We start from the raw sequence: 16,660 nt of genomic DNA on the forward strand, positions 1-16,660 counted from the left end.
TAAATGAATAAATAAATAAATATCAAAACTACAGAGTGTATAAGTGTGAAATACCTTGTGGATTCTGGAAACCACATGGACAATCTGAAAGAACACATGCAAACCAGATATTCAAATAAGTGTCTTTCTGAAGGTGGCATCAGATAGTTCTCATGATGAAAGTGTTATAAGGTCCCCCTTTGGAAAAAGCATCTCATTTACTTTACATGTTTAGAAGCTCTGCTCCTGAATCTCATGATTTGGCACAGTCCCCACAAGCACAAAACTGACAGATACTGAACATGGTAAAGATCTCAGGAAGATTTCAGACAGTGAGAACCAGCTGCCCTCTGCTCCATGGTGGCAGTGGGCTAGTGGTGTTACCTACTCATGTGGCTTATGTTGTACTTCTCATGGAGATTAAAACTTGCTTGTTGATATGGATCAATATTGCTATCTCAATTCTTGGAGTCACCTTGGGGGTGAGGTTATGGGGACTGTCAGGATGACTGTCTGCACTTTAAAATGTAACATTATATCATGAAGGATCAGAAGCCACCTCTATGAAATGCCATAACTCAGACACATCAAGGACAGTTCAATTCTGTATCCTTGAGCAAAGCAAATCCAGAGAGTAGCACAAGTCTGGAAGGGCTGGGTGGATTTTTTTTCCTTCAAGGAAAATTAATTAATCTGTTTTTCTGTGTATCAGAATGAAACTAAAGATCAATGGAGAGAAGGGTGGAAAGCATGACCCTGTGATAGTTCTTATGCAGTGTTGTTTCTGAAGCCCATGGAATGTCTAATGAAGTTTTTAAAGCATTCACAAAAAGTAGTGGTATACACAAACCTTCCTCCATCACTACCAAACAATGCTGTCTACTAAGGAGTGGGGGCCCTCCTCCGTTGCCAACACGCAGCAACTGGATTTATCTCTCCCCAGTACATTTATCTTTCCCCAGCAAAAGCTGTCATTGAAGTGGAGATTTCAGAATGGCTTTTTTCCTCCATACACTTGACCATAAATAGGCATTTGCTTTATTTTCTGGAAAGTCAGATACCAAGGCATTTATTTGTAAATACTGCACCTGCCAGACACTTCTTTTCAGGTGGTTGTCTAACATGGTTGGCTAAATACATGTCTTTCCAAGCTCCACATTTTTATCAGGACTGCATGACAAAATTCTATGCAGGTATGCTCTCCACATGATGCGGTACTGTGAAGGAAGGGCAGGATCCCTGCTGGGGCCCCTGGTTTCATGGAGAAAGAGCCTACACGCACACACATGCACACATACTCTACTTCCTCCACTCCTGCAGCCTTGAAAGCTGGAAAACCACATGTAATGGGCTAATTAAGCTGAAGCTCAAATACTTTGGCCACCTAACGAGAAGGAAGGACTCATTAGAAAAGACCCTGATGCTGGGAACAATTGGAGGTCAAAGGAAAAGGGGATGGCAGAGGTTGAAGTCACTGGAGGCTGCATGGGGTCACTGGAGAGGTGGGTGTGGGCTTGGATATACTCCGGGGGAAGATGGAGGACAGAAGAACCTGGAGTAATGTTGTCCATGGGGTCACGAAGAGTCAGGCATGACTTTGCAACTGAACAACAACAAAGGGCTAATTATGTTTTTCTTACATCCAGTGTGAATTAATTAGAGCCGAACTACCAGTGATTTTTGTCTTTACATCTGACTAAAGCAGTCCTGAGGAGAACCAAAATCAGCCTGGGGTAGCAGCATTGCTGATGGACATGTTCAGCCAGAATGGTCTCTTCAGGCAGTGGCATCTGGCCCTTTGACTGTAACCTTCTGAAGATGCCCTTAAGAAAAAAATATTTCAGTGTTTGGTTCTGTTTCTTGTTTGTTTTAGTAAGGACCTTTGAAGGTTTGTTTTTCTACCACTTCTGTTGGTTTGGGATCTGCTGGCTTATTGGATTTCAATTTATTACATTGTTAAATCATTTTTGCTGTTAAGTGTCTTAAGCAATCCTCATTGCGTCTCTTCACAGAAAGGGGAATGTGCAAAATAAATAACCTCTATATATTCCCCCCCCCCACCAGGTTTAAACAACTTCCCCTCGATCTGTTAACAGCTTTGCTGAATCTGTCTCTCTCCTCACTGCTTCCCTACACTTTTATGGAGCTAACAGCAGCTTTTTGTGGAGCAAAGTAATTTTAAATGAGAAAATGGAGCCTGCAAAATGCTGAAAAGCCTTCTTCCACGAGTGCCACTGCCTGATCCAATTAGGCCGCAAAGAAAATAAAATGGTGTTACAGAAATCTGCACTGAATTCAAATGAGTTTGAATTTCTATAAATGTGACCTGTGGATTCTGCAATGGACTGGTTTTTCCCAAGCTGCATAATTCTGCAGACATGAGGGTGGGGATTGTTTTATTTTTTGTGGGGTGGATTTGCACAAATTCACACTTGTGCTAATGCACATTAATGCAGCTGGAAGTGGATGACAGAACGGATATGTTTGCACAACACGACAAGCCATGGTTTCTTGTATAGGATGGTCTGTAACGCTGCCTGAACCCTGTGCTGCAATTTCAGCATAGGTAGATTTGGTTTTTGGAGACCATGATAAGAAACAATGGTATGTTCTATGGTTTCCATGCTTTATCATGGTTTCTCTGGTTGTCCAAACACAGCATATAGTTTTCACAGTCCTGGAAAGCCACTACTACAGAATCCCCTGCAAAGAACAGCAGCTTCTGCAGGAGCTGCTCCAGCCATCCATTGTGTTCTTGAATTTTAGGTGCAGTGACTGATGGGATATGTGCCAACAACAGGAGGACTGAATAAGGAAAAGGTAGAAACCACACTAGCATGGAAACTACTTAATTGTCCATCAGGCACATCCTGACAATAACACACATGCCATGGAAACCACACTTGCCATGATGTGCAAACGCAGCCAGTGAAAGATGTCTGACAATCTGTTAAATGCAAATGGAACAGATTTAACAAAATCTTTATATCCCTATAGGAGAGATGATCACAGCTCTCTTACAGTATTTTTAACTTGGTCCTTATGCCAAATGGCTTCCCACTTCAAATGCCTTCCTATGACAGTAGTCCTGACATAGCAGCCATTTTGTGAATAACAGACTATGTAAGGCAACTTTGCTTCCTTGCAGTGAGAAAAGGGAAAGATAAATCAAAGCAACAGTTAATAAAAATAAAGATAACAGTTCCAGGTGCTCACATTTGAGAAATTAACTAACTCTTTTTCTTTTTTAGTTAGAGGGAAAATACTGGTTGGTTAAATACCCTGAAAAAAATACCCCCAGTAGTTACAAACTACTCTACCCAGTGTTAGGCAACTTATTTCAAAACACAAGGTGGGATTCTGCCTACAACTATTATTTCAACAATAGAAGCCTAGCCTTTGTGATTAATGCTCTTCAGTTCACAGCAACAGAGTGAAAACATGGGGGTTTCAATTGCCAAAACACAGGAAGATTTAGAAAGATCAGGCTGAACTTGAATTAGTCAGGCGCAAATCGACTGCTGTGCTAATAGAATATGCCAGTATGTTTCCCTTAAAGTGCAATCACTCTGTAAAGCCCACGGTGAATTGTAGCAGCATTTCATTTTAATTTTGTCTATCACCAACTCAGAACAATTGTTTGTGTATTTCCTATTTCCTACTCCTATAAACAGGAGCTTCAGTTTACTCTTACTTCCGGTTCCCTCCATCTCCACTTCCCGAATACATGCTGAATTCTCACAACTGCATCCATAGGTGCAAAAAGTAGTCACATTTAGCTGAAATTTAAAAGGGGTACTGCCATGTGGAGTAAACCTAGCACCAAGAATCCTAGCACTAAGTACAGTTTCATTATACAGCTATTCCAACTTTTCCTCCTGGACAGAGCTATCTTACCACCATGTGTCTAGAGGGCCTTTGGATTGTTTGAAGTCCCCGGTCTAAGGTCAGAAAATTGCAACAACTGCAGAGCTGGAGTTCGCAATGAAAGAACCAGGGAACTACTTCTTCAAGGTCATAAGAACGATCTCAGTGAAGCAGTTTAGTGGGTGTTCTGGGACACAGGGAGGGAACTAGTTCTGCCAAGTTAAGATACAGCCTAGCAGTGCCTCAGCCTCTTTCCCTCCCACTCCAAAGTGCCACAGCAGAAAGCAGCAGCTTTGCAGAGTGAGGAGAGTGGAGGTAACCTTTGCCTCTGCACTTCTCCCACACTGCACAAGATGCCCATAATCCTCTGAGTTTAGAGGGTTTTGGACACCCACATGGGATTAACTTGTGCCTTAACTCATTTGTTCAAGCTGAGCAAAAGGATAGAACAGGTGGAGGAAAATCACAGGAGGGCTACAAACCGAAGATGTCATCATTTGCAAACTTGCCCCCCACCAGTAAAATTAGTTGAAAGTGACAGTATGGTTGCACAGTAAAAACTGTACCTGGAGTAGTATTCCAGGCCCTTAGGAGAACAGTGTAAAGAAAACAACAAACAACAACATCGACAGAAGGATCAGGCTATAAGAATGACCTGACCTGACAATGATTTAAGAGAGGAATGGGACAAGGAACAAGACGAGGCATATCATACATTTTCAGACCAGTTGAACGAACCTTTTGAAAACAAGGTTTTTGTGTGGAAAAAAGAGTAACTGCTGATTGTTAGTGGCTTATGGACAGAGCAACCCTACAACTTAGTGAAGAGTTTTGCTTTTAAAGACAGCCTAAAAACAATTTTAAATGGATAAATAAATAAGATAAGCTGTCTTTGCTTCCTTTTAATACAAATATTAGTGATTTTGGTCAAAAAGACAGCCATTCTGGCCGCACTTTAGAATCAAATGACTCTCCTCCCTCTACACATGTAAAGCTATGAGTGGCCATCTTTACTTACTTACTGGAGTTTTGGGGCAGTTTAGAACAAACAACAAATAAAATAGGAATTAAAATGGCACAGCATGAGGTAATACAATAATATAAAACCCATCAAAACCAATTAAAAAATCTTGGCTGGTTCTGCCCCATTACCCACATATCCTCACCATCCACATGTTCTGCCCACATCAGAAGGGCTCTGAGCAGAGAGGAACAGGCATGCTTCGCCCATCTCTGCATAAGTGAGTGGATCACGAGTGGGTCAGGAAATCCCCACTCAGGGTATGCATGCAAATACTCTTCTGCCATGTGGTGAATTTGCAGGTGATGGTAGGTGTGGCCATCAGGGGCACAGTAGCACAGCCAGGGAGATAGATGGTGGAAGGTTGGGCTCCAGGATCAGTGACTAGGGTTGTACAGGATGAAGCCATTTCCCTCTGTCTCTGCCTTGTAGACTAGGACCTCCCAAATACAGGGACTTCAACATGAGGGAATAATGGGAATAATAGAAACGAATAGCTGCTTGTTTGTCTGGGGGGGCGTGTGTTGAGGAAAGGGTTAACCTCTCTGGAAATATCACTGCTGACTATTAGTTATTTGGGCCTTAGTCATACCGCATCATGAGTTTTTATGTTTTCTAGATTATAAATCTATGATGTCAGTTGCCTTGCACAGCCTGCACAAGATATTTTTAAATGGCGCAGACCATCATCTTTTTCAATCAGAACTGCAGCTCTTTTTCTCTGACGACAACTGTGCCACTGGAAATATGCACATTTCCTCATTGGGAATCAAATGTTTTTGTTCAAATTCGGCAATGAAACTGCAAAAGGGGTGACGGGGGTGGGGAGCATTTTCAAGAAATGAATACACATCCAACTATTTGCTAAACATCTGCTCATCTATATGTATTTCATATCTGACAAGATGGTATGCATATGTGAATGGGACACCTGCAGTTGAAAAGAAATCATTTGCCATCTTTTGGGAATTGTCTCACTTCAGATGGGATGTGTATCCAACTAGCCTGTATAGCCAAAACACAAAAAGATGGTCGGGAACCTCTTGAGGTTTTTCTTAAATGTAAAATAAGTTCATTTGATGATCCACACTTTTGAGTCTGATGTTGATCATGAAACCCTTATATTCTGCCCATTGTCTGAGAACTGGTGCTTTATATCAGGGAAAACCCTAGTTTAGGAGCCAGGCATACATTCTTATTTGATTATGGCCCTTCTTAAAGCCAGAGAGAAGCTGCTGGATAGAACTGTAGCAGACAGCAGCCTCTTTGAACAGAAGGGTGGCTAATCTCTAGGGTGACTCCTTATAAAATCACCAAGGAAGAGGAAATGCAAAAAGAAGGCAAAAGGCCAGTGAATTGCATAAATTTTAAGTGTTCATTTATACATATGCATGCACATTCAGAGATCATTATTATACTTTCAATAGAAATAAAATTTCATCAGGGTGAAGACAGGGACAGGGGACCTTTGTGCTTCTCTGTTCAGTCTGCTGCCCGGGTGCTAATTGTTGATGGGCATAAGTTCTCCGATCTTGTGGTTCTCTGTCTTTAAACTAGATTGGACTGGGAGCCCTTCAGCTAGAGAACTGAATGCTTGGGCACCCCAAGGCTCTCCCAGCCTGTGGTATTTTCTCTCCTTGATCTACCTCCATGTATTTGACTCCCCTGCTTCCCTGTTTTTGCTGCCCATTATTTCGTTAGTTCACTTACTGCTTCTACTGCAGCGAGGTGGCTTGTTTCTCTGGCAACCTGGCAGGTGGGCTGAAACTTAGCACATCCAGCATCAACCCCACATGACTCATTTTAGTTCCCCAAGCAAACTTGCCTGCCTTGTTCCCCACCCCCTGCTGTCCCAGTCAACTGCTTGGTGGATTGAGGCTGCTGGAAGTCTGTTCTTCAAGGAGGTGGAAAGAAATTCTCTGCCACTCTGATCAAAAGCAAGTTGCATTTGATGTTGGTCTATATAATGAATTCTACCTGTTAAGCCGTTCTCCTTTATTCAAGAAAAGGAGACAAATGGAGGGCATCTTTTGAAACAAGAGAGTGTGTGTACCAGGGCATAATGCAGCAGTCAGAAATCAGTTCAGGAACCTAATGCAATAATGAAAATCCATCAAAATATATCTTCATTTGGCCAGACTTGGATACCCCATAATTAACATTTCCAAGTTCTAGAGTCAAATTGTTAACAGAAAGGCTAGGGTAGATTAACAGACTCTTTTCCCATTCAGATCAGGAAAGGTCCAAACTGATGATATGCCTAGGGCTTTTGAAATTAGTCTGAGGGCCACATGTAGCCCAGGGCAGATAGCCCAGCTTTCTAGAACTAAGGAAAACCCATGATTTCCATGTTTCCTTGGAGCTTTTGGTAAGGAACTTCTAGTTTTCTTTCAAAAAACTTCAGCTGTTCTTTGTAAGATGCCCAGAGATCCTTCAGGTTATGGGGTGGCATAGAAATGGAATTAATTAAATGAACGAATGAATGAATGAAAAAGCCAAAAATGTTAAAAAGAGAGGACTGATTTTCAAAATCTCTTCCAGGTCTGTACCTTTCCAGAGGCCAATAACAGGAATATAAAAGTCTTGCTGGCTCAGACCAGGATCTACCTAATTCAGCCTTCTGTTTGCACAGTGCCTAACCAGCTGCCCATGGGAATCTTTGAATCATATAATAGTAGAGTTTGAAGGGGCCAGAAGACCATGGGTCCCATCTCCATGTGCAGGACACCAAGAAACAGGATATGAGTGCAACCCATGCTCCCCAACAACTGATGTACAAACTGCCACTGATACTGGAGGTAACACAGCACTCAAAACACCACCTGGGAATTTATGGATTTTGGAGGTGGTCTCATAGAATGCTGCTTCCCGAATACTAGTATAACTTCTGGATAAATTTGTGCTATTATTTTTTTACCCTTACTAAATACAGATTATTCAGTATTCAAGACAGAAGCAGGGAGAAAAACCACCACTCCTACAACACTGCTACTACCCAAACAAGGTCTCTCTCAGTTCTAAAAACACAAAGTGGGTCAGATAAACATCTGAAATCAAGCCAGTTCCCACCATTTGTGAGGAGAATCAAGTCCTATTCATTGGTGGCATTAATGGAAGCTAGGGAAGATCAATTTACTGTAGCACAGAAGTGCTACTATCTCTGAACCCTGGGTAACTTCAAGAGGACAATAACATTGCCATACCTTACACACCTCTTTGGGATGTAATTGGAGTCAAATGGTGCATAACTGTAATGAAAGAAGTGTACTATATTCAGTCAATGAGCATTGTAACTGATTCCACTTTGTTCAACGGCCAGTGACTTTAAAATCAAATCAAATCAAACCTGTCCTTTCAAAATATTGCCATTTCACTTTTGTAAAGTATCCATGATATTCCATGGAAAGAAAATAATGGAAAGAAAACACAGAGTAGCATGTGACATGAAAGAACACACTAAATGAAACAGTTATGCAATCATGCATTAGGAATACAGAGGCTCTACTAGCCTGAATGCCTGCACAGGTCACTGAAAGCTCCTTGCATCAGCTCTGCAAAATTAATGCGCCAGTCAAACATGATTTTGTATTCATTCATGATTTCCCAGGCCTTGTGGAAGTTTCTACTTCAGACACTGCAATGATTTGACTAGTCTTGGGTACCATGCACCCTAATGGGAGTGGGAAGGAACGTTATTTGTTAAAGAGCAACATTTAAGTAGAAAAATGTTTTAGCCTGGCCCTGCCATTGCCATGGGCAATTTATATACAGCCGAAGACTGGCATGGGCAATGGTAAGGCATGGATTGCTGGCTCTCACTCATCAGGGATTATGTGGCACAGTTAGACAAGCAGCTCAGGTAGCAGATGCTGGGGACCATGGTGGACATCCTCAACTATTATTCCTGATCCCCCTGACCAATCTCTCTCTTAGAAGGCAAAACTGTGCATCATGCAGCCTATCCTGCACCTCCTAAGTTAGCCTGAGCCTCATAGATGTGGTGAAAGATCCTTTCTTGTTGCTGAGAATGAAGCAAAGGTCAATAGCTAGTTCAGTCAACTTCGGTTCTCTACTTCAGGAGCTGTTTTGTCATTTGTATCCAGCAGCACAATGTTTGGGCCAAGCCCTGCCACCCACCACTTTTTCAATGTATGAGTTGTCCTACAGCTGACTCATGCTCTCAGTAGCATCTTTGCTTTTTATATGTGATGAAAAAAAAATAAATAGAATACATTGCAAAAGGAAAACAAAATCAGAAAAAAACATTTTAAATAGTTTCAAGAAGAGAGACATTATGTGCTGATTTCTGATGGGTCACTAAGTGCCTGCTAGACATTCAGATTCTTATGAAGAATGGAGGACCAGGGGACCTTGATATGGATCAGCTAAGCACATCTTACTTTTAAAGCAAGGTGGTATACTATGGATCACTGAACGATAATTAGTTCTTCTTTAATGGTTAAGAGACTCTATAAAGAAAGATCTCCTACTTCAGGCATTGAAAACACTTTAGTGGAACATGGGAAATCTCTCCTCTAGCCTAGCTGATCATAGAGCTCATAAATGAAACTTCTGTGACTTCACAGGCTATGAATAGGGTCCATCTTCTGTGTTTGTTTGGATGGTGGACAGCACAGGAAGTGAGTTTTGGGCAAGGATGCACCTCTATCATATGACAGCAGTGGCAGCATGGTGGTAGCAATGGAAGGTAGCTGCCCTGATGGAAGCTGCAATGGTGGCCAATATTCTCTTTTCCCCACAATGGCATCTGGAACAGCCAGGCTGCCTCAGCATATCTAGAAGCCTTCTGGCTGTTTGTTCTGGCTGTTTGTACATTGACATTGCAACTGGCTATATGACACTGTGACATCTTCATGTTCACACTGGGATCCCTGAGAGGCTATGCTTGTGTTATGAGGAAGAAACAGCCCAGTAGGAAGGTGGGAACTCAAAATGGTGCTGAAGCAGCTGCTGCAAAGAGCATGAAAAAAGCATGGAAAAGTTGGCAGTCTTTTGGCAAACATGTTATAGCTTCTGCCAAAGCCCCCGCTTGATCACAATAAAAAATGTATTCCTAAAAATATTCCTTGAAGCTTTACTTTATCTTAGCTGAGTTTCACTTAAATAAGATGAACTCACAGGTTTGCGAGATTACAAATTAATGCAAAATTGTGTGATACCAGCAGTGCTCTTCACTGTTGCCCTTCAATTATGCCCAGAATCATGTCCCATGTCAGGCAGTTGCCCCACCCTCCCTAAAAACAGTGCCAACACAGATGAAATGACCTTCCTGTATTCAAGCAACACATGCACACAACATCATCTGCAAACTGGACCAACATGTGAATCATTTGTACAGCAATTTTACCATAAGAGCCAAACGGTGAAAGATCTCAGATAGAAAGTCTTGCAAGGCTTAAATCTGGTATATCCAAATTCTCAAGTTTTGCTATTCTGTTTAATGGACTGAGCACTATAGTTCTTCAAACTGAGAGCATTATCTGAGCTATAGAGGTGGCTGTTAATTTGTTGTTACCATGTTTTCCTTTCAGGAAACAGCTTTCATGTGTTAAAATGACAACGGGATAACAGAGGTAAGGATGAATTCACTCCATAGAATTAATTTTATTCAAAAATGCTATTAGTTATTTCGTTGGTTTGTTGTATTTGACAAATACAACTTGCAAGAAATAGGGCCAGAAATATCCCTTTTTCAAAAGACTTGATTAATTGTATATAGAATGTTCTGAAAATCAGAATTTGTACTGCTGCAGTTTCTCCTTGTTTATTTGGACAATAATAATTGAAGAGATGATTACACTTTACTTTAGCTTTATACTAAGCTACTAATCAATATTTTCCACCTTTCTTTACTGGCACACAATAGCATAAACAACAAACCATAAAGCATAAAGCATCTTTAAGCAACAAACCAGGCCATTCTTATCAAGTTAATCGCTCCCCTTGACATTTTTTTTAAATGTCATGGAAATGTTGCTGCAGTCAGTTACATTTGAACATTTAATTTATAACACAAAACAATCACTGTAGATGGAGTTGTCCCAATCAGTTTTGGATAAAGACAAATGTGACTGAAAAACTGAAGACGCAGTGTCGCTCAGCTGGCTTTGCAACAGAAATGACAGACCTGCATATCAGAGGTCAGCGCTGACTCATCATTGGTCTTGCAACATCTTCCACACTTCAGGAAGAATGGCTGCCTTTTAAAATTTGTAGTGCCCCATGAACATTCATGTGTTTATATTTTCCCTTATTGCCAGACTGGTGCCCCCCCCCCAACCTTCCAGATGTTTCAACCTACAACTCCCATGATCTCTCACCATTGCCTATGTTGTCTAGAGCTGATGAGAGTTTTGGGTCATAACTTTTGGAGGGCAACAGGTTGCCAAGATTTGGTTTATGATCTTATTCATTTTTTAAAAGAAACTTTTTGGGAAGGACAGAGACATCCTACCAGTGGAAGCAGATGGATCCAAAAGCAGAGCATTCTTATCTAAAAGAAGGGAGAGAGAAGAGGTATTTCTCTTCCTTTTGGTTTGAGGTTTTGTGTTCTTTTTGTTTAAAAAAAAAACTTTCCCTCCTTTGATGAAAGGAATCTATGTGGATGAAAGCCATGACTGGCATATACTTGCATTCCCCCTAATTCTGGGGGCATGTCTGGTGACTGGGAGGGCTTTGGATCCACCAGGAACATGTCCACTAATCCATGCCCTTATTAACTCTACTGACACCATAGCTCTGACATCAGAAAGGCATGGGCTCTTGAGATTTCTGTAGAGGTTGGAAGAGGCATTCACAGTTAGCTCATGCCCTCTGCCATTGGACTTCTCTCTGACTTTGGAGGGAGAACTCTAAATTATCGTATGGTTCTGAGACCACAGGCTTGTAGTCTTATTAAGATTTTTCCCTAACAGACCATCAGAAAATAGAGATCCATCTCCTCCATGCAGATCCTCAGTTGCTTTAATTTGGTTTCTTTGACGTGGAAACCGAAAGTAATATCTTTGCAAGGCAACTGGAGCAAACCTATGCTTTTAGATGACTTATCGCAGCTCAAAGATTCAGTTTCCAGATATGTGTCATAAAACAACTGTATTTGTCTCCCCTCTTGAATCTGACTTTACTGCTTTAACTTACCATTACTAATAATTCCAAATATGTTGGACCCAGTGACCTTTTGCAGATTTCTAATAGATTTCCCAATTTTCGGTTAAGATGTTATGAAGCAATTTCTTACAGAAGCATTTTATAGCTCCATCACTGATGTAAAGTAAAAGAATTTATGAAGGGTCAAAGATGAACTTGTCTTTCATTAATTTTCCTGTCCTGATCTTTACAAGGAGCCACCCGGCATGATAGAGCAAGGCAGTCAAGTAGTTGCAGCACCATGGAAAGCTCCAAGTGAGCACCCTGATGAAACACAGTCAAAGAGCCAAGTAGACATTAACTGCTTTGTGGGTATTTAAAAACCAATACAAGATTGAAGTGAAGTTAGGAATCACAGCTTTTCTCCTCAGCTTCAGTCTTCAAGGGTGGGGTCATGTGATTGAAAGGAGAGATATTGCCACAGTGTCTCTTCAGCCAATGTTAGGCGAATCCTCACGACAGCAGCCAATCAACTTTCCGGAAGCAATTCCAGAAGCAATCCCAAGCTGTGAGTCTGATCCTTCAGGGAGAGTACAGCTCAGTCCTGGTCAGTCTGAACCCCCATGACTGGACCAGCTTGTATGGCATGAGGCTTAATTTGTGAGCCCACATTCGGTCCATTAAAGGTAAAGGTAAATGTCCCCTTGACGTTATGTCTAGTCATGCCTGACTCTAGGGGGCGGTGCTCATCTCCATTTCCTAGCTGAGGGAGCCAGCGTTTCTCCGCAGACAGTCTCCGTGGTCATGTGGCCAGCATGACTAAACACCGAAGTGCATGGAACGCTGTTAGCTTCCCACTGAAGAGGTACCTTTTTAGCCACTTGCATTTGCATGCTTTCCAACTGCAACGTTGGCAGGAGCTGGGACGGAGTAACGGGAACTCACTCTGTTGTGCAGATTCAAACCGGCAACCTTTTGATCAACCAGCCCAGCAGCACAGCGGTACATTCGGTCCATTACCATTTCCCAAAAGCAGCCTAGGACTTTCACAGCCACCTTGGCATCAGTTGAAAAAGACAGCACTGTATATAATAGCTTAATGATAAGACCCAGTTCAAAACCTCCATGCCCATAGGAGTATGCTTACATCCTTTGTAAGAGCAGTGTAATCATACAGTTTACTGCCTTGGAATCCTAAACTATCATAAAATGATAGAGACAGTTTCTCAAGATTTCAAAATCATTTGTCCATCCAACACCATTGCTATACAATCCATTGTTACTGTCGGAGACACTCTATTCTTCCATCAGGGAACATATTTGAATCCTCTTTTTCTTCTACAGTCAGCCTGTCATCACATCTATATCATGTCTGTTTCTTCTCTAGTATCAGCTCTTTCCACATATATCAAAAATAAGTTCCCTCAATGTTTTTTTCTTTGTTCTAATACTGTTTTAATCCTCTGCTGTGGATTTCCATTGTAACATCTTCCTCCTTCCATTTAAAAGATCAGAATGCTTCTGTTAACACAACCAGTTCCTTGTCTTCATCCTGCTAAGATCAGGATAGAGCTCTGGGTAGCCATCAATCTGGGCTTAACCAATATATTCTCCCATGACTCAAGAATCCAAAGACTATGATGTGAAGTGCAATCTCATGCATGTTTATTTAGAAGTAGGACCCATTGTGTCAATAAGGTTTGCTACTTGGGAAATGTGTTTAGATGTCAGCATTAAATGCCAGCTAGCAGAAGCTTCTGTTGAACAGGCATGGCAAAAAAAAGGCCAGGCTTAGAGGCTTCATACTGCCCATCAGTCAAAATAATGGATGCCTCATCCCTTCTTCACCTGAATAAGGTTCTGTTGACTGGGTATCTATTCAGTCCAATTACCAACCAGGGTAATTCATTCTGCAAGGACCAAGCCTCAGATCTTACATACTCTTAACATGTTATCTTGCTCAAAAAATCATTCTGACTTTTCACTCTGTCATTCCCCACATCAGCTTCAATCCTCCTCTCTTTCCACTTTGCATCTGCACTTCCCTGTCTCTGACTGTATCAGGCTTGTCCTTACAGTCTCTCTCCTCACCAGCCCTGTCACCATTACCATCTCTTTCCTCTCTCCCTGTTTGTTTTCTTTCCCAGTCAGTCTGATCTCATATAAGTACTTGTATCCTTCTGTTTCTTATTCTGTCTTCTAGCAAGCCACTTGTTACTTCTCCTCCTCTGCCCGTCATGTCACTTTTCCTCCTAAGCCCTTTACAGAAACACTCACTTTAGAGTTCCTTTCCCTGCAATTTGTCACCACTTAATCTTTGCACATCCAATTTGTGTAATACTGCTATCTGGCCATGTTGTTTCTTTTCATCTTTGCTATCCTAACATGGATTGTAACTATTCTGGAAAAAGCCATCATGTCTTGATGTCCCATAAATTGCGTACTAAAGGTGCTAAATATAAGGTAGGAATTATTTAGAACTGAAGTCAGCTTGAACTGACAGCTGCATGGTACAACCTTGGCAGCAGCATAGAAGTTCATGTTCAGCTAGTTGCACTCATATTTGATTGATTACAGAGCAGTGCATGGTCTTAAAGGTCAACATCAAAAGTGGTATTACTTGAATAAAAGACATGAAGATCATGCTGCATCAGGCCCACAGTATTCTGTTCTCACAATAGCAAACCAGTTTTTCTGGAGTCCAGAAAATCCAGCAGCAGGGAAATAGCACAGTCCTGCTCATGTTCCATGGGAACAGCTATTGAGAAGCATGCTGCCTTTTTTCAGAATGTAATACATTGAGAGCTGTATTCTCCCAAAGTGTGTGCAATTCTTATTTAAGGCTGTCTTCATGGATGACTAACACTAAATAAAGTGTTATTATTTATATGGAATCTCCAACCACTCAACCTCATTGGATGCCTCCAGTTTTTAATATTATGAAACTGTGTACACCATACATAACTTTGTACACCTCTATCATGCCTTGCACTTACTCACAGCTTTTCTTGGTGAAAACATTCCAGACACTGTACCTATTTCTCATAGGGGAGATGCTCCCAACCCTTAAGATTGAGGTTGCTCTTTTCTGTGCCTTTCCCAACTGTAGAACACCCTTTCTGAGATGCAGAAATCAGAATGTACACGGTATTGCAAGTGTGGTCTCACCACTGAGTTGTATAAAATGTATTGTGAGACAGACCGTTTTAATTTTGATTCCTTTCTTAATGACCCCACCAGAGGGACTGCTTTTCTCATATCAGGATCAATGTTTGCATTGAACAATCTGTCAGAGTCTCAAGATGGCTTTCCTACTTAGTCTTTGTCAGATCAGATCCAATCAGCATATCGTTTGTGGTGGGGGGCTGTGGCGGGAAGTGGATTATCCAATGTGCATCACTTTCCATTTGCTTACATTGGACTATATTTACTATTTTGATGACCATTCCACCAATCTGGAATGGTCCTTTGGAGCTCTTAACTGGTCCATTTTGTATTAAATACTTTAAATAATTTGATGTCATCCACAAACCTAACTGTTCACCACTCACTCATCATTCCAGATCATCAGTGCTTATTACAGCATGAATCTACAAGCCAAAAACGCATAATGACATTCTCTTTTGAAGAACAGTGCTTGAATTAGTCCCTCTAATTTTAAAAGAGCAGCAGCTTCAGGGCAGCAATCTGGAATGTGTTCCAGATCCAGATCAAGGGGATACACCAGTTTCTGGGTAAAAATCAGCTCTCATTAATTGCTGCTGAAGGTGTTTTCGGAATGAACAGTCAGTTTGGTGCAAAAAGCAGAAGGGAGTCAGTTCCAGAAACGAAAATAGCCCCCTCTCTGGATCAGGAGACTCTTTGTGATCATGGTCTTTTGGAAGCTTTTTCTTATAATAATGAATGGCTACTTTAAGAATAATTTTTTAAAAACTGTGTTTGTCACAACAAGTATTCTGTTCCTATTCTAGAAGTCATCCTTTCTCCCCAGGAATAATAATTTCAAAAAAGGGAGGGGGAAGCTATTTCTAACAGAGAGATGGGCTCTCCAGATGATTTGACTACAACTCCCATGATCCATCACTCTTGGCCATGTTGCCAAGGATTGATGGGAGTTTGTAAGCCAAAATAACTGAAGGGTCACTAGTTGCCTGCTCATTCTAACAGGCTTCTTGGTATCTTCCCCAAGTTACAATTCCCACAATTCTTTTAGGGAAGCCACTGTACTTAATCTAATATAAATCTGATTTAAATTTGCAGTACTAATGCTCAGAATAGGGAATAGAAACAATTTTGTTAAAAAGTTAAAAGGCATTTAACCCATCATTTTATATTTTAAAATACATTTCCACAGTGCGTGAATATCTTTTCCCATCCCTTACACTCTTGTGCCTTGGGACATATCATTTTAAAACAATTTTCCCTAAATCACAACCTAGGTAGTAATACTGGAGCCCTTTTGTTCTATGAAACACAGCTCAGCTGCTATTCCCCCCACCCCCCAAATGTAATTGCTGCTGTGTGAGAAAACATTAATAAATACAGCACATATCCACATTATTTATACTGCAATCAAGTGTCACACACTAATGCAGAGAATAATTTCATGAGAAGTAGGCACTTGAAAGGTGACACATGTTTTATTGTTTGTGTTGTGAGCACATGCCAGAAGCTACAGAATAGTGA

This window comes from Varanus komodoensis, unplaced genomic scaffold (genome assembly GCF_004798865.1).
Source record: "Varanus komodoensis strain SLA01 unplaced genomic scaffold, ASM479886v1 scaffold8, whole genome shotgun sequence".
Lineage (NCBI taxonomy): Eukaryota > Metazoa > Chordata > Lepidosauria > Squamata > Varanidae > Varanus > Varanus komodoensis.